Source organism: Sphaeramia orbicularis, chromosome 18, assembly GCF_902148855.1.
Source record: "Sphaeramia orbicularis chromosome 18, fSphaOr1.1, whole genome shotgun sequence".
NCBI classification, from domain to species: Eukaryota; Metazoa; Chordata; class Actinopteri; order Kurtiformes; family Apogonidae; genus Sphaeramia; species Sphaeramia orbicularis.
Genome location: NC_043974.1, coordinates 8,530,642 through 8,557,374, shown reverse-complemented (window position 1 = coordinate 8,557,374; position 26,733 = coordinate 8,530,642). Strand labels below are relative to the sequence as shown.

Sequence of the window (26,733 nt, the reverse complement as noted above, 5' to 3'; positions counted from 1 at the left end):
GAGCACGCTCATACCACAGCAGAAGACGGGCACAATTCAGAGAAAATGAAACTTAGTCCATCATCAGATGTCAGGACATGTGAGAAAACTAACCGGAATAATTTACTTTCTCTGTCTCCATGCATCTCCAACATCACTGCTCTAAAAAAAAAAAAAAAAAAGAGCAGTAACAATCAGTTGATTAGTTGTGAGTTACTAAAATTAAATGCCAATTAATTTGGCATTTGATACATTGGATTGAGAAGGAAAAAAAAAAATCCAAATTCTGATTCCTGCCTCGTGAAATTAAATATTTTCTGGTTTCTCTCCTCTGTGAAAGTCATCTGGGCCCAAACCTGGGCTTTGAGAAAGAATGATGGACATTTTTCATAGTTTTCTGACATTTAATAACAACTAATCAACCATTAATTTAACTTGATTTGATTTAAAAAAAAAAAAAAAAGCAAATCAAAATGAAATAAAAATTCTCTAATAAAAGTAAAACCACCAACAAAACACAAATATCCGCACTTTCTAAACAATTTATGACTTCTTTTTCATAAACAGGCCATGATTTTGCCAGTGCAACTTCAAGAACAAGCAAAAACAGCAAAGCCCAAACTTCAGATTATTATCTTCTTTTTTTATACTTCTGGTGAAAACATCCCCTGTGGTGAATGGTTGAGTTACATAAAGAGCACTTCTGCACCCACCAATATTCACACAATTACAGTGAGGAACAACCTCAAAGAAATGCTGCTTTTTGCCATATTATTTCCTAACATGTGTGAACTAATAAGGAATTATTATCAGAAGATGTAATACGGGTATATTATTAAGAAAGATTGCCGATTAGCTCCTTGGTAACCAAATGACTTAGCCTAGCAACGGATACAGCTCACATCTCTCTGTAGTAATTACTGGTATGGCTGAAATGTAACTTTCATCTGTGCTTGGATTAAATTATAGCTTATGAAATACAACCATTAAAGATCCATTTGTTCCATTATAGATCCTTGTTGTTCTCCTAATGTGAGATAAAATACTGTAGAAAGGAACATGGCAGGGTTATTTGGCATTTCTTTCTCATTCAAGCTATGATGCACCTTGTAGCAACTTTAAATCTTAGTCTTTGGCTTTCCTGTAAATTCAAAAATGAAATTGTTTTCACTGCCCAATAGTCCCCATCCATCCAAACTTAATATAAAACACCACCTTAGAGAGTTTGCTCATTATGAGCCTAGTGCTGCTGTGGCTGTGAGGGTTGTTGCAATAATAGAGTGCACAAATAGTGAAGTTTGAGTCATTCACTACTTGAATATTGAGCTGCACTGCACCGAGTAAGGGACGGAGACATAAAAAATCTCCATTAGAGCCATGTTGGAGGTCATCTCTAGAGCAACAACAGGGGTGTCTGTGCTGCATCTGTCTGGACAAAAGAGGAAAATTACATCTACGAACAGCAGAGTGCTTGCCTTTATGTGACATATCATGCAGCATTGAAAATGAGCAATGTCGCTGATGAATACTTTTGCAAAAATCCAACCCTGGTGTCATCAGTCCAGCTGAAGAAAAATGAAGGTGCTAATCGCAGTGAATAATAATTTAGCAAAAAGCATCTAGTGAATATGTCAGACAGGAAGCTTCATGTAACAAAAGATTTAAAAAGGTAGTAGATGAGAATGACAAAATAAACAAAAAGTAGTGGAGAGACTGATAAATTAGTGCTCATTATTATCAAATATTAACTGAAAATGTTCTACTTTAATATCAAGGACAAATCCATAGAGTGAGGGTTCCCAAAACTACTCATTCTGTCTGCTGTCATGTCATGAATTGTTATGGTGTGTGTATTTTTTCAGACTCTTCCATTGTGTTAAATGTGCTTTACAAAAGAATCAGTCAGAAAATAAAACCCTGTCAACAATCACAACAGACGTGTGAAACAAATGCTTCAAAAGCTAACACACAAACTAGTGCTGTCAATAAATATTCTAGACTTGATTGTGTGCAGCCTGGCCATAGTGCTGATCCTTCCATTGGATGATTACTGCACTGATTAATATGTATTAGCTTCAACAAGTTCTTTAACTCTAACTGATGCAGTGAGAAGCTTCTCCTTTAACAACCATCAGTTTAATAGGGAGCATGAAGATTGAACTGTGTTTCAATGGGAAAAGGTCATGTGGTCTGATGAGTCCAGGTTGACCCTGTTCCAGTGTGATGGGTGCATCAGGGTAAGAATAGAGGTCCAATCCAATCCAACTTTATTTATAAAGCACTTTAAAACAACCACAGAGGACCAAAGTGCTGTACAGAAGACTAAAGGCACAATAAAAATTAATAAAAGTGTTAAAAAAACATTAAAATGAGATAAAAACAGATAAATAAAACAAGCTAAAATATAAAAACAGAAACAAAATATCAACATTGCATGGGTGTTAAAAGGCCAAGGAGAACAGGTGGGTTTTCAGAAGAGATTTAAGTGGTCAATGAAGTGATTACCCATCATGCCAAGTGCCTACAGTACAAGCCTGTGGGGGCAGTATTATGATCTGAGGTTGCTTCAGTCGGTCAGGGCTAGGTTCAGCAATGTTATGTAAAAAAAAAAAGAAAAAAAAAGTTCTATTATATAAACTTATGAAAGCAATGCCATGGTGAATGTGCACCATAATCAAATTGTGGGCCTTTTTTTGTGGCATGTTTGAACTCTATACAAAAACATATCTCCAACTGTGAAAATTAATATTCGATTGTACAGCGCTGTCATGGCTGTTTGACTAGCAAGTGCAATGCACGATGGACAAAAGTCACACAACATCACTTTGCATAGTTTAAAATGAACTGCAAGTCAAGCTGTAGTGAGTGAGTGTTCCAAAAGCAGACCTGCACTAATGATGGGAGGGATTTTACAGCCCAACTCACATAAAGATTGATTTGCACTCTGAGCAACATAAAAATCCACTTTTGGAAATACACGGTTGCCCATAAAGTTGGAATAATTTTGTTTCCAGACACATTCTTCTTTTTACCCCTATTTATACACATCAGTAATTACCTTTGACCAGGTACACTGATTACATACTGACTCCCAGTTACAATTTATCTATCAAGAATAAATCACATTGTTGCAATCATTTCATGAAAAGAGGTAAAAATATATTTTTTCCAACTTTCAAAAGTAGACGGCAAAATTGTGGAACCATGAGATAAAGTTGTTTGTAAGGCACACTCAGACAAACCATTATTCCTGGTGAATCACAGACCCTCATAATATTGGAGCGCATGTGTATTCTTTATATGATGTCGATTTCTCAACACCGGTACATGCACTGTTCTACTGCAGGTAATCCACTGATTTATATGACCATAGAAACATGGCATATCCTCTACACAGCTCGCCCGGAGCAACTGTTCTACATTTATTTTGCAACATGTAAGTATTAGTTTGTCATGACACATTTAATTAAACCTATGTCCACCAATGATTATGACTTTTATTGTATTAATTTACTGTATTGTGGGCAAAATGATCAAAAGTAAATACTACATGTCTTGAGGGACTAATCAAATCTAATTTCTGGTCAATTCTGACATCACACAACTGAATTATCCACTGTCTGAAAGTCTCTTACTGTGATGTTGTTACATCTTTTATGTCATTTTTGTATCTTTTACATCCATGGGCTGTGCTCTACATTTCTTGGCTTTGGTGAGGCCTCTTTGATTTTAATACAGAAAATCAATCCACATATCATAGTACTGTTACATATTTTACGCTGAGAACTGACAGTTTGGGGAAGACCATATATTTCATCTTTAAAAGCGCACTTCAGTCAAACAGCAGACATGCCTTTTACAAACAACAATGTGGGATAAAGTATTGACTCGACAATGTAGGATTTTTCTAAAAATGTTGCAAACTAAAATCTGCAAAGAAGCACCCTGTAATTAAACCACAACAAGGGCAGATGTAGCTTGTAGGCTGCTCATTGCCCACCTCATACTTCCCAAAATGTCTGTGAAAAGATATTACATAAAAGCTTCTAGACGGGCTTTTGTGCAACAGTACAATGCATTAGTGCAAGCTGCGATACCTCAAGCACTAGGTGGGTACACAGGTCCCCAGAGGGTTACATAAACAAGCACACAGAACAAGTTTGATGCCTGCATCACATTTCATCAGTTTGAGGCGTGTGTGTGTGTGTGTGTGTGTGTGTGTGTGTGTGTGTGTGTGTGTGTGTGTGTGTTCGCTTGTGTGCTTTGTGAATATTTCATCTCTGTGGCAGGGAGGTTAACATGATTCCTGAGGCTTTTTCATCCACACGTACATTCATGAAGATGCACATGCAAACACTGGAGAGGAGATGGAGATAATAACATTAAGGCAGGGAAAGGCACGTCCACAGCTGAGCTGATGAGTTCAGGAAATAAACTTGCCCTCTCAGACATGGATGGATCCACAGAGCAATTAAGTCAAACCCAAAACTAAGGAAATGCAGTGAAACCGGAAGGTTTGAGCTGGAGTGATGCGTTTACTCTGCTTTAATTGGTTGTCTTGCAATCCGGAGAGTGATGATGATGATGATCTGAGCTTTTGAAAAGGTTGTACAGCAGGCTGCTAATATAGTATTTCCACTGCGTGTTATGGTTTGGGTTGGTATGGTACGGTATGCCATTTTGTGTGTTACCATTGTAAAAAGGGTCCAAACAACTGACCCGCACTATATTTTCTCTTGGTACCCTTCCTTTGGAGGTCTAATAATAATAATAATAATAATAATAATAATAATAATAATAATAATAATAATAATGGATTTGATTTATATAGTGCTTGTCTATGGACACATACTCAAAGTGCGTACAGTGGATCCATTATTCACTCACTCACACATTCACACTCTGGTGGTGTTACACTACATATGTATCCACAGCTGCCCTGGGGGAGACTGACTGAAGCGTGGCTGCCAATTCACGCCTACAGCAGCTCCAATCACCACCGAACATTTATACGCATTCAGACACCGGTGTGAGCAGCAGCACTGGAGGCAAGGGGGGTGAAGTGTCTTGCCTAAGGACACAACAGCACATGACTAGGACAGAGCGGGATTTGAACCGCCAACCCCTCAGTTATTGGACAACCCTCTCTACCTCTTGGCAGTTTTGTCTTCAGGTCTACAGTAAACAGGACTCAGATGGTAACTGACAACCAGATGCTGACAACTTCATTTAATATCTGAAAATGTGCCCAAATCACCAATAATGATATGAATAAACCTGAGGTGAATGGCATTTTGTTTGCAGCACCAAATTTGCAGCCAACATGTTTATGCAGAATGCACCATTTCTTAATTAAATAGTTCCTGTGGGAAAATTTAGCAAGAGCCTAATTATAAACCTCGCAGTTTAGCTTTTGTCTTTTGTAGCAGTATTTTAGCTTCACCTAGGGCTGAGCACTAGAATCGATTTGTTTGAATGACACTTGGCTTTCCGAAAATGGTGAAAAACGCCTAAACCGCAAAATTGAGATTATTCCTCTGGAGACCGTTCTTGTCCAACAAAAAGTCAAATTGCAACTTTTTTGCTTGTTGTCATATACACAATTAATATTTAATATGCTTTTAGTAATGAGAGAGTTGTTTTTTGTTTTTTTTTTTAAATATGTTTTGTCTTCAGCACTTATCTCCAGAAAACAATTGAATAAAATCTTAAATTGTCAATCAAAATTTAGATTAAAATTTTTGGCCAGATCTCCCAGCTCTTGTTTCACCCCAGTCCACCCTGTTCAGAACTACGCATGTTCTTAGCAAATGGTAGGAATGTCGTCATTGGTCATGTCCTTTGTCTGCAATGGAAAAATGTCCATATATTGAGCAAATTTCCACTATAGCAACAACCATGATGCCAAACTTACAATAATTTGTTCCTCTTAGACGAACATTTCATTCTCAACCTGCTAACTGTGTGACATAACATTGAATTCACTTTACTAGCTATATTTGTCATTGGTAAAAGGCAAAGTGTGACAGCTATGTTTAAATACCATCTGAAGTTGACAACTCAAGGCCTGTGCAACTATTTACTTCATGTGGGCAGTTTTGCTGCAAACTACAACTTTCTTATTTGAAAAATTATCTTTACAACTGACAAATGTCATATCTGTAAATGATGGTATAATTAAACAGGATCAAAATGACCTAATCTCTCAGCATTGACTTAAATGCAATCGTTTTCCTCACCAAAACAAAACAAAAAAAGTCTCATGGGGCGAAACTGGTAGACAGAACTTCAGCTCTCTGTTGACACTGATGTGAGCTGACACTGGTCATAACAACAACTTAGAGATGAGATGAGGCTGAAACCAGTCTCACATGGTTTACTTATACATCCCATTTTGATAAAATGGACATTAATCATGACATATACATACACCATGGTAGAAGAAGTGGATAAGTATAATATTACCCCTTCAATCATGCTGAAAACAACCAGTGCACAATAAAAGTATTTAAAAAGTTAGCGTTTGGGCATAAAGGTTGACAAATACTGTGTATGTATGACACAGCTAACTTTATGGACAATTTTTGGTTTTGTCATGCGACAGACGAAGACTCAGCCTGAAGCGCTGTGAAGAAGTTGGCCGTGCCCACAGGGGGGTCTGGTGTGTTTGTGCTTCTTCATCTGCTCTTTGGATGGTGACTGAATTTTGTGTGTATGCGTGTGTGTGTGTGTGCGCGCGTGTGTGTGTGCGTGTGTGATGAAGAAGCTCATGGCGTGGGTGGAGAGTATGGGTCTATAACAGTTGCTCTGATGAGCCACGAGTGCCTTGATGAGACACTGTGTGTTGCTGAGGTGATTCAGAGTTGGGTTTTTTTTTTGTTTTTTTGTTTTTTTTTAATACTGCCCTGAATTAGACATGAAAGAGAACAAATGCTACCCTCATGTACTTCCATCAAAGCCTGTTAGATCTTGCAACCTTAAAGTACTTTCTTTTTGGAGAATTGTAACCTTAGACATGCACTTCTGGTTTGGTTACTCTTCTGTTGTTAGGTAATAGGAGGAACTTAATATTTTTGACAAAATATATGAAAAGTGCAATGATGTCTTATAGATTATACTGTAAATAGAAGGACAGTTGAGTGACTGAAAATTAAGAAGCCATTTAAATACCATTTTTGCAAAAATCTATATTTTGGTCCCAGCTTTTTCTTCCTTTCAGTAATTTGGTAATGAGGTGTTTGTTCTGTTGGTTGAACAGAGTAATCATTGACATTGAGCTCTGATAGTATATCTGAACTTTTTACATCCAGTTCATTTTAGGTGGGCACCTGATGAAACTATAAATGCTTCTAAGTGTTTAGTGGCTGAACTGAACAGTTCATTAAAATATTATCAAAATCTCAAGATGAAAAAGTGCAATATCTAAATTAACCGGTGCTGCACTTTCTTGTATGTATAGTTTTTGCATTTTAAGTTAAAACATGTTGCAACTTGTCATTAAAAATAAAGCATTGAGATGTTACAGAGATCCCATGGCCTACAAATCATACATAAGTGAATATGAGTATGCTTATTTGTTTTTCTGTACATTGAAAATGAAACAGAGTCCGAGTATATTATAAATCCAAAAAATTGAGAGATATTGTCAAAATAATTGCAATGTGGTTGTATTATTATTATTATTATTGTTGTTATGATTACTGTTATTATTATTTAGGCTTCCTGTAAGCAGGAAAGTACATTGTGATTGTATGTTTGCATGGAATGGACGTTTATAGCGAATTTTTACTGAGTGGTACATGTCGGGTCAGTATGGTACGGTATAATATAGTAACGGCCCAGGAAGGTGGGAATTCCACTACCATCCGTACCCTCACTTGGTTGACAGCAATAATGGACATTCAGCAGCAAGAAGTGATGTTTTTCTTTCACCCAATCAATGGACTGTATTGGGTCCATGCCCAGCATATTCTATGAATCAAACACACCAGTTCTGTTATTTAACCTTTTAACCCGTGACGTGTCTGTGGTGAGCATTCTGAATGTATGATTAATTTTAAATATTCATACAAATTCAACCATTTGCTCAATAGGAAGTTTCATGATGTGCTGATAGACCTTGTTCTTTGAAAGACATCTGAGCATGCTCAGTGCACCCCTCGCTCCCTGTGGAATGGGGGTCAAGACACAGAGCAGTGAGTGAGACTGACTCACTATTAAAATAGACTGTTTGGGCATTTTTTTTCTTTTTCTTTTTTTTTTTTTTTTTTTTTTTTTACAGTTTTCCTTGTCATTTTTTTGTTTTTACTGTTGTTTGCAGTGTTGTGGGGATTTTTCTTTATTTTATTACTGAGTTTTTATTGAGTTTTGACCGTGTAACTGCTTTTTGGAGTTCAACTAGGTGCCAAAAAGCAGCTGGACTGATTCAGAAAAAAAGAGTCCCAAAACAAAAACTACTGGACCAAAATTCAAATACTTGTTGTTCAGTGTGTTCCAGGTCACAGTTCATATTCAACATCCAAAATCTCTTATCGATGTACATTCTGAGTGCCTTATTTAGAAAAAATGTGTTAAATTTCAATTCCTCTCCACCCTGTTTTGACACTAAAACACACCGTAAAGCAAAAACACTGAAGAAAAGTAACTTTTATGACACTCAAACAGACACAGATTCACAGCAGCATATTAACCTAAAATAATGTCTCAGGGGTTAAAGGGTTAAGTGAATCTCTATACCATATATGAACATAGAGGACAAACTTGTTGACTCTTGATTGTCTTAAAGTTCATCTTCTTTGCGAAAAGTATCCATGACTTCTTCTTGTCAGTGTAGATCATAGTGTCAGGATTTGCACACACACTGCATTGATGTAGATGAGAAAACCATGTGGAACACAACAGAAGGACTCCAGGGCCTTTGCAGAGCAGCTGACTACAGTACATTCATTCTCATGATGTTTTTGCTACTCGAACTAACTCTCATCAAACAGAGCAAGAATAATCTTGAGGTTGCGTGGAGTTCGGTGAGAACAAACAAGCACACATTAGCGCTATAATGTACATACAGTTGTGGAAAACAGACAAATGCTGGGAAGATACCTTACTCTATTTGGTGATTAAAACAGATGTGATGTGCAAAGACAGGCAGACAAAAACAGAGTCAACAACACTGCAGGGTGACCTCTGACAGAATATCCCATAACACCTGAACGACACACACACACACACACACTGCAGAGCTGTATTCACCTCCCCTCCCTTTCTGCTTCAATCGAATCAGCTCTCATCAAATCCAATCAGACCCACTGAGGCGTTTCATTTGGAGTCAAGCGGCACAGTAGATTATGCACACAGACCAAGGCAGTTCACAGTGAGTGTGTACACATCCACGTGTTTGTGCATGTGTGCTCCAGTCCATCTGCACTGTTGCTGTTTGTGTGCCTCTGTCCGTCTGTGTAGGCTTAGGTGTACTGCGTGTGTGTGCGTGGAGCATTTCATCCATTATATTGCGGCCAATGTGAAACACTGCCAGTCAGACAGATTGGGCTTATGAAACACTTCCACAGCTGTGTTAAGGCTGGCAACACCCCTCTGTTTCTCCATCCGTTCGGCCATGAAATCAACACAATCACTCCACCTTCAGCAACCTAAAGTTGCACCTGTTCACGTCGTCACTACCCTGTTGATGCATTCCGACTCCACCGCACTGTAGGAAGTTTCACATGCAAATACAGACAAAAATACAACACAAAGAAACAGAGATTATATAGATAAGGTGCATAGAAGCAGGCATTAAAAAGTAGCTCTTTGCTGGTGTAGGCGTCACTTGTAGCACAGCAACCAACCAACCACGCAGCCGAGTAGTGCTGCTGGAGGGCTTAAATCTGTGTTTATTCTGTGAGTGTTATGTCCATGTGGCTGCAGCTGGAAAACGAAGGCTTAACCTCATTGCAACTGGGGAATTTAACATCATTGCACATACTTCAGATATAAATTACATCAACGCAAGTCTCCCCTTCAACCTGCATGCATCACAGGGTTTTTTTTTTTTTGCATTTTCATCTCTTCAGAGTGTTGTGTACATGACTGTAATGCCGATTTCTAAGTAAACATCAGCATAATCAGCTTGCCAAGCACAAGCTAAATGCAACATATTCGTGTACTAAAGAAAAGTGGGTGGACATGCAGAACCAAACTACACAACAGGATAATCTGTGGTGCATCTGGAACATAAGGAAAGGATTTAAAAAATACATATAGTCAGTGATGTAACTAGAAATATGGACTTTCCCTTTAAGGCATCACTTCCTGCTGAGAGTTCGCTTCATGAGTATGAGACTAAACAACATGTTTGTTAAAGGCATTTTTAATACAGTGGGCGTTGTAAACTTGGCCCCCGGTGCTGGTTTAAGTCCCGATCCAGTCCTGTTCACAGCATCACTTCCTGTGACCCCTGTGACCCCTTTGACTCAGACAGAAGCAGTCGACTGAAGTTTCTCATGCAGTTAGACTTGATATAGTGAGTCTTAATCAATGGAAGTATCCTTTTACATTACATGGTCTAGTTTGTCATATGTAAATAAATACAATAAATACAATATTTAAGTGATTCACAAAGATCAGGTGTCCCACTTTTTAGTATTTATCCACTTTCAAAATAGTACCTGAATCTAGATTTAAGAAATCTTTAAAGGGGTTCTGAGTAGTATTGACATTCCAAACTCACAACAGCAGCGAAAGTCATGTACCAGAAATCACTTAGTACTACCAAAACCACCAATGAATATGTATCCACAGACTGTATCACTCACTGAATAACGCATAAAGCTCATCGTTTTCACACATCTGAATGATCCAGTTTCCTCTCCAAGCAAAACTCAGAGCTCATTATTTTGACAGTTGCTCAAAATGACACTGTCTTATAATCTTCACGTGCTGCATCAGCTGATAGTTTACATTATAGCTCTGTTAGCTTAGCTCTGTTTTTAGACAGAAAAAAGCCAGAGTAAATTCACAAACCACCTCCATTTTCTGTACAGTTTGTGTTGTCAGTAGCTGAACTAAAGATCAGTTTAGAAACAATGTCAGACCAGTCACGGTTTAGTCTGACCTATGGATCAACAAATGGCAAAATTAGCAAAGATAATAACATAATTTAATAACTTTATGTCTTCATAAGCTTCAAAATCCAACTCAAGAAACACTGATTTCATCATCAAACTCCATTCTTTTCATTTAGAACTGTGTCCAGTGGTGAAAACAACTACAATGCTTCTAATTTTTAATCACTGTCACTTTTTTTGACAGTATAAATTGTTCCTTAGTGGTTCTCATCCCATCACATTATTTATAGATGTAAAAGGCCCCGTGGCGATTGTTTTCCTCACTCTGGCTGTGGGAGACTGACAGAGTGACTCACTACTCCCTCTAGTGGTCGTTTCATCCACCGGCCCTTCAGTGTAAATAGATTCAGTTCATACCTCTATAACTGAATACACTGCCATCTTTCGTACAACTCCATAGTAGAGCTGCACAATATATCGTTTGAGCATCGTCATCGCAATGTACGTGTGCACAATAGTCACATTGCAGGTCCTGCAATGTAGGAGGTAAATTAACTCAACGTGTTCTCATCTAAGTTCAACCTGGGTACCTGACACACACTGCCCACAGCGATCCACCAATCACAATTGTTCTTAATCAGTTTGTCGAAGCAGACCACGCCCCTGCACATGGAGGGTGTCACTGGTAACAACATTGAAAAATGAGCAATGAACCAGAGAAAACCACCAATAATGAAGACTTGGTGCAAAAAAGAAAAGCAGCGTCAGTTATCTGGAATTATTTCGGCTACAAGAAGGATGATATTGAAACACGTGTTCTGTGTCAACATGGCCTTAAACCTGTTGCCACGAGAGGAAACACAACTAATTTGTTTGACCATTTATGTCAGCACTGCACAGCTATTACATCCTCCTGAGTAGCTTTTCTTATTGCAATATATATCGCAGGGTAAAAAAAAAAAAAAAAAATCGCAATGTCAGTTTATTCCAATATCATGCAGCCCTACTTCATAGATCATTATACTAAATGCTCTAATGATACTTTTGGGTCATTATCATGCATAATACTATATTATGGCAGGAAATCTGAATTAGGGTAGGTAATCTGCGGTGGAATTTTTACCTTAAAATTTACAAATTATCAAGGTATGTAGATCACAGATGACCTCCGCAGTTATTACAAATGACACAAGGTTCACTGTTAATACTAGTCCTGTGTGAAAAAAGTTGATTTATTGTCTTCTTCATTAGTGTTTTCTCTGCTTGTTACAGGTGACTCCAACTGTTATCAATAAAAGAAATTCCAAGAGAACATGAGAGAGATTCTCAACTCACTATTTTTTTCTTATTTTGCGACTCTATCATGGCACTTCCACTACCCTCATTCATATTTTAAGATATTCCAAATTAAATCTAGCTACAAAAAAAGACAAACAAAAAAAAAAAATACTGCATGGAGGTATAGAAAGTTGTTGCTATGGGAACAATAGACTGTCTCGTCGAGGCGCACTGGTGTAAACTGGCATCTTATTGTGAATCTTCAGTCTCAGGGTTTTAACAGGGTTTTAAATGTACAAAAAATGCAGTCTTTGGATGAAGGATGGATTTAATTATTTTGTGTTGTTGTAGTTCAACAAACACTTTCCTGTCAGGTTCAGCTGCGGTTAATCTGCGTCAATGGTTTAATCTGTAAAATGGATACCTAGAACAGAGCTGAGAAAAGTGGGCGGCAGCGAAGGACAATATGCGAGCAGGAGGAGCACAGATTACAGGCACTGATGTAACACAGCGTAATGACACTGACCCTCTGTAACTCATAGCTTCCTGAGAGCCCAGTGCAGACACATGGTAAAAGTAAACAAATGCACAGCAGGGGAGGGAGAGGATGGGAAACAAAAGACTGACAGTGACAGATCTGTTCCCCTCTGTGCAGGAGGAGGCCTGTCAGAGGATCCGGGGCTGCAGGAAGTCCTGCTTTCAGAGCGACGGCCTGAGAATGCAGGTTGTTTTTGTGACATCCGAGTCACTGCTTTGGGACCACATGCATTCGTGTTGTTTTTCATCATGATGTGATCTTAATTACCCATTGAACTGTACTGACATGCACTGCTGTCAGATTAGGCTGATACCAGGCTTCATTAAATATCAGCTGTCTGTCTGTCAGTGTCATCTCCATCAGCCTGTGATGTCTCATTACATATTAACACTGACTTTTTTATACCAACTACAATGCAGAAACAAAAAAACACACATTTTTGTAACATCAGTGCTCAACCTAACTAAAAAGACTTTGAATTTGGAACATAGGTGGCAAAAAATGGGCCAAAACCAGCCCACCAAAGGATCTAATCCAGCCCATGGGATGAATTTGTGAAATGCAAAAATTACTCTGAAGATGTTGATCATTTCAGTTCAAATTCCACATTCAGACTAATATGATCTAAAATGGGTTGGACCAATAAAATACTATCATAATAACCTATAAATAATGACAACTCCAAATTTTTCCCTTTGTTTTAGTGCTAAACAGTAAAATGACCTGACAGTGTTTACATTTCCAAACATTTTCATAACGTAATTTTACTTTTTTCACACTAAATTATAGACAAGTCTTTGGAGTTGACATTATTTATAGGCTATTATTCCAGTATTTTCTGGTCTGGCTTGAGTTCATGCTGGGCTGTATGTGGCCCTTGAACTAAAATGAATTTGACACTCCTGATTTGTTGTGTTTTGTTTTAAGCGCACTCTTCATAAAAAAAGGATTCAAGTGCTTTTATTCCATTCAACAAAAGTTAATGGACTTAACCATTTACAGCTTTTATTGATATGTCTTTTTCAAACTGAATTATGTCTGAATTATGTGCACAGTCGTCAAAGGATACATTAAGATATAATGCCTCGTATACAATTTACTGCTCACTCACACTTCCTCGTAAAACTTATTGTGTGGAAATGGGAGACTGTTGACCTTTAAATAGTGCAGAAATTCTATAGTTAAACTCCATTGATAGGAGACATACATTTTATAAAAATGTCTGCTTACAATGACTATACTAATTATTGGTTTGTTGGTAAAATTAATTTTAGATTCTATGAAATTTACAATTCCAAAAGGTGGGACACTGTAACATTATTACATTTTCCATTTTTCATTCACCATAGAAATCATAACAATTGATTTATAAGAGAAAATGTATCATTAAAAAAAATAGGTCATTTTGAATTTGATGACAGCAGCTGTTGCAAATTGGTAAACCTCTGCCCATCATTATTTCTCTCTCTGAGATGCTTTTTTGATACCCTGTCATGTTACTGACCTTTTGCAAATGAACTAAACTAGATGCAAAAAGCTCCTCCAGCTGTTTATTATTAGGTCCACTTACTTTCCCAGCTACTCTCTCAGCTTTTTGGAGATGCATTGCTATTGATATGTTTTCTATGTTCTATCATAAATTAAGTAAATCACAGAGATCTGCAAATCATTACATTCTATTTTCATTTGCATTCTTCACAGAATCCCGGCTGTTTTGGAAATGGGGTTTTAATTATTTAGTATATAATAAAATAATCCTAATATTAATAGATCACTCTCTAAATAATACTGAATTGTGATCTTACTTAAAAGGTAATTAGTAAGTTTATTATGAAGCACAGAATGCACAGTTTTTTCTGTTGTTAGGGTTAAATTATGCAACAATGGAAATGTTTGGTCAGGTTTCCAAAGCTCTGGAGCTTAAAAGTATGAATGCAGATGCATATAATATATCCACTTTGCTTTTCTACACTACAAATCCTATTGTTCACACACTATAAATTTATTGCATTGTGAAAATTGAACAAACACTTTTGCAATTCTTAAAACATCAAACCAAAAGTGAGAAAATGCAGTTCTTTATTTATTTATTTTTATCTGGTCAGAGCAGTTTGGATCTGTTTCCATTCCCTTTTTCTTGCTTTGTTTTGCAGAACTGCCTATACTTAGCACCAGACTTTCATTTCAGGTAACCTCCAGTGACGTTAAGGGTTTCAGAAACGCCTGCAAATTAACTTAGCAGATCCTTTAAAAATGTGGCTGCTGGTTTGTGGAGATCGTTTTTTATGATGACTGTTATATAATTCAGTCTATTCTCTATCGTCTCGACTGTGTGACAGTGAAAGTGAACAGCTTCCAGACAAGGGAGTCATTAAAGTTTGCAGAGGAGTGCTGAGCCCCTCCAAATGGAAAAAAAAATCTTTTGTTTTGATTGTTTCCAGTTCCAACAGTTTAACACTGATCTTTCCGAAAACTGTGTTTGACTCAATGCCTGCAAACAGTCAACCACAAACATTCCCCTGACGGCAAAGGGAGGACAACCGACACCACTGACACACACACAGAGGAAGTGAACCTGAGAGAGGAAACACATTTCTGCTGTGCTGCCCAGATTTTTTCCTCTCAGGCCGAGATGACGGATCGATATGTATCACAGAGGAGAGGAGATCGGCTCCCAAAAGGCTGAGTCAAGGTACACAATGAGGACCCATCTTGGCCCGTGTCCCTAAAATCTCACCGTTCCATTTAAGACCCAGTGCTACTTTTGTGTCAGTTCCCTCTCTATTTAACCTTTCCTAAGTGACTTATCACCATTAATTATAATGTTATCCTTTGTATTTTGCATTTTTCCAGCAAAAATCATGCATTTTCCTATATTGAGTTTACTGATCATGTAGATGTTTGTAAAAGATCACATGAAAGTTGAGGGATACTATTTCAGAAACAGAAAAAACTGAAGAAAAAGTGTTTTTTCAGTAAAATATATCATTAACTGAATGTAAAATTGAGTGTGCCCATCCACTGTCATTGATCCAACTCCATGGGTTTTACTGGTGAATCAATGTTGTAGAAGATGATGGTGGCTCTGAACATCCAAATGGGTCATATCCGATGATCATGAAAGATGACAAATTGTATTTTACACCAATTATTTACATGTATTGATAGATTACTGGATCAACATGTATTAAAAATTTTAGATCAGTAGTGGGTTTTGGTTGCTGGTGGATGTTTGGGTCTTTATGGGTTAAACAAACTTTTTGAGGAAGTCAGAACCTCACAGTTCCAAAAATATCAGTGTGTTAATTAAAACGGAAGCTACAACTATTTTAGGAACTTGAAAAAGCTGGACAGAATGAATCAGCTCTATTTGACTGCGGTGGGAGTGTTCAGCATCTTGTAAAAAGTGCGGGGATGATATGAGTGGTATGCAGACTGACAGGAAATGGACTGACAGCTGTCACATTGTACAAGACTTAACTACAATGAAGCATTTCTGTACATTATGTGCCTGCTGTATGTGACACATGGGGTCAAGATGGATGAAAACAGTGACTAACAGCCTGTGTGCAGTACACAGCTTGCATAGATTTATCTAAGTAACTAAGTGCCAGCTCGTTGAATGGACCATGCCAGTGCTGAGCGCTTTTCATTACACACAAAGCCAATAGGATGGTTCAGTATGTGCACAACAGGGCTCCAAGTGGCCAACAGCTAATACTAGGCTTTTTACATTGGGAAAACAAAGAGGAAATAATATTGTATTTATTTTGGCATATGCTACTTTGATTTAAATATTGTGTGCAACAGTTACTCAGTTAATAACTAAGTCAAAGAGCTCATTTCCAACAAGTGTCAGATTTGTGATACTTTACTCTGACAATCTGTAATGTGTTTTCATCGAATCACAATGAATATTTGCATGCATTCATTCTCCTGCAAGCATTTGTCAAATCAGATGCACGTCTACTATCGTCAGATGTCATCTAACAAGATAGCAATAAGACTGAGGAAAATGTGGTTGATGAAGACCGTAGGTTGAAAAAGAACACTTTGAATTTAGACAATAGACATGTTTTCCATAAAATAAATCAGTCAATCTATCCATCCATCCATCCATCCTGCCCTCTCTGAAACATTTGTTAAATCAACAGGGTGTTAAATTCCCCCTTAAAGTGTGGGGAATTTACCAACTTCACAGTTAAGTTCATCTCTGAGTCATGTTTAGCTAAAAGTACAAATTTACTCATCGTTAAAAAAGGAAATATATTAGACTACTTGCTCTTTTAGCAACATGGTGGCATAATCAGGATGTTTTTTTGCAGTGTCACAAATGTCTGCATGAGTGAATTTCATCTGGAAAACTTTTTACACAGAGAAAGAAAGCAGTGACATGCTCATAATGTCCGTAAATGCCACATTTACTTAATTTAACACCTAAACAAGCCAGAAAACTCAATTTAACAAACATACTGTGTCTGCCTTACTCTGTCCTCTGACGTGGAACTCCAAAAGCATGAGCATGAGCATAATGAGCATGATGAGCATTAAAGATCCCTCACAACTGTGGCACCTTCCAGAGAACAGAAGGTAAATATTTTAAAGGGATCAGGAAAAATTTAACTTCCTTATAGTTATAGTGTCAAGATTGCTTGGCTTAATTATATGGGTTTTCACATGCAACTTGATCAATCAAAAATTACTGTTTTGTTTCATTTTTTTTGTTATGATTTTTTTTATTATTCAGTGCTTGGTGTCAATGGTGCTACTAACATCAAAATGAGACAATAAAATGTGTTTATTTACCAGTATTCATTACTCAAAATCCCTCCAGGTCTTAGTTAAAACTGATAATTTCCCCCAGCAGCATATGACTTTCATCACAAATTTTTTTTCAAATTTGTAAAACCCCAGTGATAGCCTAATTATAACCAATCCATTAGTTTTTCTGTGTTTACGCACCTGAATCACTTCCCTCATGGTGAACAACTTCAAACACAACTCCATCATAAACACAGTCCACTTGTTTGCATAACAAAGCAAAACGTCACTTCAGCCTTTTTGGAAATTTTATTGCGAAGTGCATTGTGGGAAGCAAAAGCGAGGTTTCTCACCAATTCGGCAAGAAAATGAGCTAGATCGCTACAACATAAAATTATACAGACTAACAGATGAGTGATAATTAGGCCATCACTGGAGTTTTACAAATCTGAAAAAAAAAATTGTGATGAAAGCCATATGCCGCTTTGAAGTATTCTGATATTGAAATATTGAATTGTAGGTCATTTGATAAGACCATCACCTTAAACACATTACATATAAGTTTTGATTCTTCAAAGTCTAACAAAGATTTTTCATTTTTACTGCTAATGTACATGTATACTGGTTCTAGTCCATTAAACAGCCAGTATCAGCTTTGAAAAAAGTCGCATTCGTTGATCCTTACAATCTCATCAGTACTTCACAGCAATATTTATTAAACATCACATGAGTTCTCCATGTCTTACAGACCTCATTCACACTAAATCAAGCAAAATAAGACTGTTCTCAATACAGCCCAGTTTGATCATATCAACATATTCAATAAAAACATTATAAAAGACCTCCAGTGACACCATTATGAGATTAACAGAGATAATATAGATGTATTTAGAGTTACCCCACTTCTGCGCACACACATACACACACAGACACACACACAGACATAATGTTGGCCGGCCAGACACATCCATTCATAAAAGACCCACCCCTTCCCCATCCGCTCACACACATAGTACACAACCATAAACCCACACAGCTTCATCCAGGACAGTCACAGGTGGTCACCGGCGCTTTATTACCACCTCCTTTACCTCCTGACAGTGAACTGAATTATGTGCAAGCCTACAAACACAGAACATTCTAGATAATATGATCTGGGTCTTGTGAGCTAAGGAACTGCAGTGAGCTTTAATAATAAATATGAAAAAGGTGCAATAAAACAACCCGGAGTCAAGACTGATGAAACACAGTAAATAGGCCATGTGATATAGGATCTCTATGTCAGGCCTGAGAGGAAGGAGGTTTATGGGACTATCTGTCTAGGAAGTAATGAAAAGGAAACTAGATATGTGAATGGACACAGCCACAGTGACCCAATCCAATTAGTTTAATCAATGGTGTGTTAAAAAGCCTCTTAAGGGTAGGGAATTTACCTACTTGACAGTTCATGCCTGTGTCATTTCAAGCCAATAATGCACACATTTATAAGTTTTATAATATTGGATTACAAGTTATTTTTATGACATGATGACATAATCAGGAAGGTCACAAATATCTGAATGAGTGAATCTCATCTGGAAGAGGTTTCACGTATAAACCAAGAAAGAACTGGTATGCACATACGGTCCATAAACGTCACATTTACTTAACTTATTCACTTGCTGTGCTCTTCAACACGTAAATAAGCCAGAAAACTCAATTTTACAGGCACGCAGTGAAGTAGGCGAGCCTCTCTTTCACACACAGCCAACATGTAACGGTATGCAAGGGGTAAGGAATGAGCTACATCCGTTAATGAATGAGGAAGGGTGGATATTTATTTATTTATTTATTTATTTATTTATTTATTTATTTGGGGGGGGGGGGTGTCCGGAAAAGGGATGAAAACTACGGGGATAGATTTTGGATAGAGATGTCGGGGACTCACCTCAGGCGCAACAAAATGAGTCAGCTACCGTGGGGGAGAGATGCGGAAGGTTTGCGGGAAGGTAATCTCCTCTGGATGGGGATTCGGTTCGGGCCTGTGGGAGGTCACGCGTCCTGCAGGGAGGAAAGGGAGTCCACTCCGTCCGGCGCCTTGGTGGGTTCGGTTCACTCTGCGTGTCTCAGACGTGGATCGGAGTTTGTGTCATCAGCGTGGGAAACGCGGCCGTGAAAGGAAACACGGGTGGGTTGAAGTGTGTGAACGGGCGTTTGTCAGTGATAAGACAGAGAACTGCCGTGATTTAAAGACGGTCGTGATGGTTCCGGTGCGGGCGTCCGCGCGCTCTGCTGTCCGGTGCTCTGTAACCGGCTACCGAAACGTGGAAACGCCTTTTCCTCCCTCTCTCTCTCTCTCTCTCTCTCTCTCTCTCTCTCTCTCTCTCTCTCTCTCTCTCTCTCGGTCACGGTTAAGCACGCTGTCTGATTCGTCCACAGATCGTCTATTGCAGCCAACAGCTCACTACCTCCATGAAAGGAAATCAGTAAGTACTGTATGTATTTTACTGACGATTTGATGTCGAATAATCAAGCCAATACAAGTCGATAAGTCATGTTTCCATCAACCAAAACAACAACAACAAAAATATAATAATAATAATAATAATACAGAGAAGAAGAAGAAAAGGGCTGACCAAGAAGTGGGTGAACCACAAGCGCACTATTTAATTTTCATTAAATGCTACTAATACTAATACTGCTTAACTTCCATTTTAATTTTTAATCTTTCAGACTCAAAATAAGCAAGCTAATGCATCAACAGCCAAAACAACAACAATAATAACTGTACTACTACTACTACTACTACTACTACTACTACTACTAATAATAATAATAATAATAATAATAATAATAATTATTATTATTATTATTATTATTATTATTATTGCCCTGCGATGAACTGGCGACTTGTCCAGGGTGTACCCCGCCTTCGCCCCTGTGTAGCTGGGATAGGCTCCAAGCGAACCCCGTGACCCTAGTGAGGATAAAGTGGGTTCAGAAAATGAATGAATGAATGCATGAATGAATGATGATGATGATTATTATTATTATTATTATTATTATTATTATTATTATTATTATTATTATACAAGAAGAAGATGAAAAAAGTTACCAATGAAGGTGTGGGTGAACAATAAGCATAATGTTATTTACCTTATATTTAAATTTGTAAGGCTTAATAATTATGCAACTTCAACTTTATTTGTGATATTAATGCTATCAACCAAAACAGCAACAATGACAACAATAGTAGTAGTATTAGTAATAGAGATATAAGAAGATGATGAAAAAATGACAAAACATGGATGGTGTGAACCATAAGCTTACCATTTAATTTTCATTTAGATTTTTCAGTCTTAACATATACAGCAAAACATTAGATCTGAGTCTCAGTGAAGTACAACATGAATGTCTTCCCATTCAAAATAAAAATTTGTCACTCTTCAAAACGGTGTTGACTCTGCTTAACATTTTCACCAACTGAATGATTATTCATGCACAGCCCTAGAATAAATGAATGACTGCAATGAATGCGCAATTTGGCCTCTTTCAGATTTATTATTATTATTATTATTATTATTATTATTATTATTATTATTACTGTTGTTGTTACTATGATTCATCTACTATTGTTACTTTTACTAGAGGTGTTGCTAAGTAAGTTGCTTAAGTTTCTAATTTACTTATAGTAAACGTAGAATATTACCAACAAGATTGAACTTTAATTTTCAAGTTTTATATGATTCAGCCCAACAAATAAACATTCAATAATCAAACAATGAACTTTGTTATTTCAAGAAGGAACCAATGTTGTTAAATGCTGGGTAGACGATTAGTATTGCATTGTGTCATATGATAATTTTTGTAAATATACAACGTCACAAATAACAATAGGCCTTGTATCCATGTAATGAAACAGAAGCCACTAAAGTTTAGCATGGTGTTAATGATTCTGGGTTGCTGTTGACTTGTATGAACAGTTCAGCAGATGTTACTGATTCCACATTTTGGACCTGAACTAAAATAATAAAACGCAGAAAACTACTGCAAATGGAATCTGTACAGGTTCATTCATTCATTCATTCATTCATTCATTCATTTTCTGAACCTGCTTTATCCTCACTTGGGTCGTGGGGGAAGGCGGGGTTCACCCTGGACATGTCGCCAGTTCATTGCAGGGCTGAACATATAGAGACAAACAACCACTCTCACATTCACACCTATGGGCAATTTAGATTAACCGATTAACCTATCAGTGCATGTCTTTGGATGGTGGGAGGAAGCTGGAGTACCCCGAGAGAACCCACGCAGACACAGGGTGAACATGCAAACTCCACACAGAAAGGTGGAATCGAACCCAGGATGTTCTTGCTGTGAGCCACTGCACCACCATGTTGCCCAATCTGTATAGATGTTAAATTAAATTAGAGAGAGCGTCCAACATCCCCATTGAACTGATGCAGCAAATACTGGAAATCAAAAATGGCACAAATAGCAAATTACTCTACAGGTCATTTTCTGAAATACAGGTCGTACAGCTCATTTTTTAAAATGCAGTGGTCCGTACCTGTTGCTAAGATTCTTCCAGTCCTCTGTACATTTCAACAAAGCTATTTGAATATGTTGCTTCCATGCAGAATGTTTCTTCTATGTAATGTAGCCAACACTGCTGAAATGACCACAGAAATACAAACAAAGTGAGACCTCTTAATGCCACCCTCTTCTCTGATTTTGCTGGTTCACAGATACTGGCAGACCCTCTCACACACACACACATTTTTCAAAGCTGATGTCACTGCGCTATCCGGTCTGCAAATCCCTCCTCCTGTTTCTTTCTCTCCATCACAACACAATCTGAAACACCGACCCCTCCTCCACCCCCAAATCTATTCTTTTACAAGTGACAGTGAGCCGACCGGAGCTGGGCTGCTGGGTGTTGATCCTTCACATGAAGTTAAACCATTTATCAGTTTGTCTTTTCTGGCCAAAAGTTGGCCTATAAACACTGTAACTTGAATGAAGGTAATTTAGATGCTCTCTGACTCTCCAAAGAATGTAAAACAATGCAGTTTTGCTCAGAAAAAGGGCAGTATAGTCAGAACAAAGTATTCAGTCTGCTCTGACTTTCCATAACTTTTCCATTTTGCTTTCATTCTGATCTCTGACGTAAAGTGCAACATGCTTTTAGACTGAATCACTCTGAGCCCTATTTTGTGGTCTAGAAATTTCCTCAACTTCATTGAACATCTCATGACTATCAGGCCATTCATTTCTCATCTGAAACAAAGTAGTGACTTGTGTGTTGGTGTTAACTCATGCTGATTTTTGGATCAGTAGATGTAAATCAAACTTTTGTTTTAAGATCTTTGACCCAGGGATGTAAGTCCATGGGCCAGGCCAGGTAGTGGTACCACCAAAGGGGGCAAAACCTTTGTGGTGCCATTTTGTTAGTAGGACATATATATGTGTATTAAACCATGATAGCCTTTCCAAATGAGTAGCTTGGTCATGATAATATGGTACCTGTTTTTTTTCCCAAAAATTTATCATTACGCTTAATGGCGTATGATGGTATTTCTGAATTATTCCACCTTTTCCTGTAAAAATGCAAGTGGAATTGGTCCAAGATAAGGTTGTGACATTACATTATGCTTCTACTTTTTAGATTTTATAGGAAGATGTTACAACTGATTGTTTCTTTCAGAAAATAGTATGCGTGTTTTCATTCCATTCGAGCACTGCACCCGAGGCAAGTAAATATTAATGTTTATTTAAAACTTAGTCAAGACATAGTTAAGATTGAAATAAGTGAAGTGATGATAAATTCTCTTCATACAGAGTTGAATTGTCCAAAAATGTGACTTCTGTACTTTTAGCACCAGTCTTCATTTATTTTGACTTGATTTAGTGTTTTATTCCGAACATGCAATGAAATTTAACATATATGCAACAAGCAAAACATAATAATGATACAAATATCAACAATTATAACAGTCTTAGAAGAACAGCATAATAGTTTCATTTACATGCCTGAAAAGGGGTGGGAAGAAGTGCAACTTATTTAATTCCACCCCCTTTCCAGAAAATATTATTAATAATAAATATTTATCTCCCTATTTTATGAATCATGCACTTTCATCATCATGGAACTTGAGAAATAGTGACTTTTTCTGTCGAATCTCTCATTAACTGAACATAAACCCAGTGTCTCCATCCACTGTCATCGGTCCAACTCCATGGGTTTTACTGGGGAATCAATGTTGTAGAAGATGAAGGTGTTTCCATGGTAACTACGGAGCCTCTGAACATCCAAATGCGTCATATCTGATGACCATGAAAAGATGAATAACTGTATTTTACACCAATTATTTACATGTATTGATAGAATTAATGGATCAGTCAGGATTAAACAGTTCAGATTAGTAGATGCTTTTGGTCACATGCGTATATTTGGGTCTTTATGGGTTAATTATGCTCAGAATGAAACTGCTAAACTATTATATACATTTTACATTTTCTCCTAACCTTAAGGACTTTCTCTTACATTCACTTTACCGCTTTACTTCACTTACTTCAACCTTAATTAAACTTAGCTTAGAGGAGAAACTATTCATCAATGAGACAGCTATATGTGTCATGCTGCAGTATGCACTTATCTACTGTCTAAACTGTTTATTTTGGTTTATATATAACTCAGATCTTTGATAATAACAAAGAACTGGCCATGAATGTGGTGAATCTGTGTTGGTATTAACATTCCATACATTCAAATGACGTTTTAAGACCTCTGATTTTGTCCCTTACAGTGGGTTTATTCAATTGCTGATAGCAATGACTAAGCTGCTACTCTGGAATGGCTATCATAGCAAAATATTATCTATAGATATAGGCCATTTCAAAATGCATCACTAGAACCTGCCCCCTTGGGTGGTACCAATATCCCAAATATCTGGTCTTGGCCCGTGGACTAATGAAGTCGACACAAAAACAGGGATGCACAGACATATTCTACATGCACATGGGCACAAATAATCCATGGCATACTTATACTATTACTACTACTACTACTATACAAGATAAATACACATATTTAGAGTTACCTGTTAATCACGAAAATATACTAATTCAGAAAACATGACAAGACAAGTACCAGGCTGGATTTTTCACTTCTGGACCATGATAATGTAATAATAAGACCTGCCTTTCCTAAACAGAGATCCAAAATGTGCAGTGGAGCCTTTTTTATTGGCCTGCACATTTATTTTGTGCATTTCATTCATATTATTATTATTATTGTCTTAATTTTTTGGATGTAATACTGATTTTTAAATTCAAATGATTGCTGTATTTCACAAAAATTAAACCAAAATAAACAAAATAAGCTTGATCTTCATTGTTTACATCTTTTCTTTTACCTAGCATTCAATCTCAATCCTGCATCTTGAGGGATGTTTCAATTCCTTAAAATACCCACATGGATTGCTGATTTTGCCGATGTGTAAGAGACGCATGACACACATCTGGATTATATAAATTAAATGTGTGTGTTAAATGAAAAAAACGTACATCCCTACTGACACATTATATCACACTGTGAAATGCATTAAAAGGTAATCATAAATTTACATGAACAGTCTGGCAGGGTTAATAAACCACAGTGGTATATTCTAACACAATAACAGACAGAAGATGCAGCTCTAACACACGTCATACTTGACAGTCGTCGAAAATAACAGCACTTATCTCATCCTGGGCTCCTCTCTGGTTGGGTTTAGTCCTTGACTCCTCCACTCCCACCTCTAGCGGGACGGTCAAGGAGTCGAGACAAGGAGTCAAGGAGCTACAACTTGAGAACCAAGAGGAGGGGATGGAATAAACCAGTAAAGCCGGTGATGAGACAAAATCTGTGTCAGGGGAAGATTTTCATCAGCCAGTCGATGTCAGAAGTCTCATGTCCTCTCAGATCAATTACAATATACTGAAAGGTAATCATGAGGCTTTTGACCAGTGACAATAAAAACTATAATGCACTGCAGCTTTAAAGACATAAAACACTATGATATGTGGATTCATTGTGTAAAAAAATATATATTTTTTGAAGTTTGGGTCAAGAACCACATTTCTGATCTTGTGTTAAAGAAGTTGAGTTAAACCATGAGGTACTTCTCATACAATTTTAAAAAATTGGCAAAAAAAATATATTCAATATAATTGTGTTACTCTAACAAAACACAATTGATCATACAATGTAGTCAGCATCTAACCTAAAATGCTCGTACAATCATTGTTTTCAGCTGTTTAATCCATAAAGACCAAGAGCTACTTTCGTGGTAGTTCCCAAATAAATTTTTCTCTCTTTTTAACCTTTTTTATGTGATTTAACATTTATTACAATATTATCCTCTGTATGTTCTTTTTTTTCAGTGAAAATCATGTATTTTCCTGTATTTAATTGACTGATCATGTAGATGTTCATTAAGGCTCAGAGTAAAGTTGAGGGTTATTATATCAGAAACAGCGAAACCTGAAGAAAAAGTGACTTTTTCTGTAAAATAAATTGTTAAGTAAACCTAAAACAAGTGTGTCCATCCACTGTCATTTATCCAACTCCATGGGCTTTACTGGGGAATCAATGTTGTAGAAGATGACAGTGTTTCCATGGTAACTACAGAGCTTCTGAACATCCAAATGGGTCATATCTGATGACCGTGAACAAATGACAAACTATATTTTACACCAATTATTTACATGTATTGATAGGATTAGTGATTTAACAAGTATTAAACATCTTACATCAGTAGATGGTTTTGATCATTGGTTATTGTTTGGGTCTTTATGGGTTAAGAGGGGCTGAATGTCCTGTACAGTACCTGTGACCATCTATGTGGAGTCCTCACACACTAGTTTCCCTGAAACAAAGGGCGTATTGTCACTAATGTATGCAAATTATCATGGTTATTTGCATTGGAGCAGAAGAAAATGGTGTTTGGGCTAACAGTGACACAAGAACCCACACTTCCCTCCATATAAGAATCAAAGGAGGATGCAAAGTATTCTGTTTCCTCCTTTTTGCTGTGGTACAGATTATGTATCTGCAGATAAAATACCCTATTGTAAGTTCTAACAGTTATT

General features: G+C 37.3%; 1 protein-coding gene across 1 annotated transcript in view; it reads right to left on the bottom strand.

The window, feature by feature from the left end:
• Positions 1 to 19,919, bottom strand: part of pea15 (proliferation and apoptosis adaptor protein 15) — a 65,587-nt gene extending 45,668 nt beyond the window's left edge. Inside the window, exon 1 of the mRNA XM_030161761.1 lies at positions 19,547 to 19,919. The gene's annotated coding sequence lies outside the window, so the exon portion shown is untranslated. The remainder of the gene's footprint in view (positions 1 to 19,546) is intronic.
• Positions 19,920 to 26,733: the final 6,814 nt, after the last annotated feature.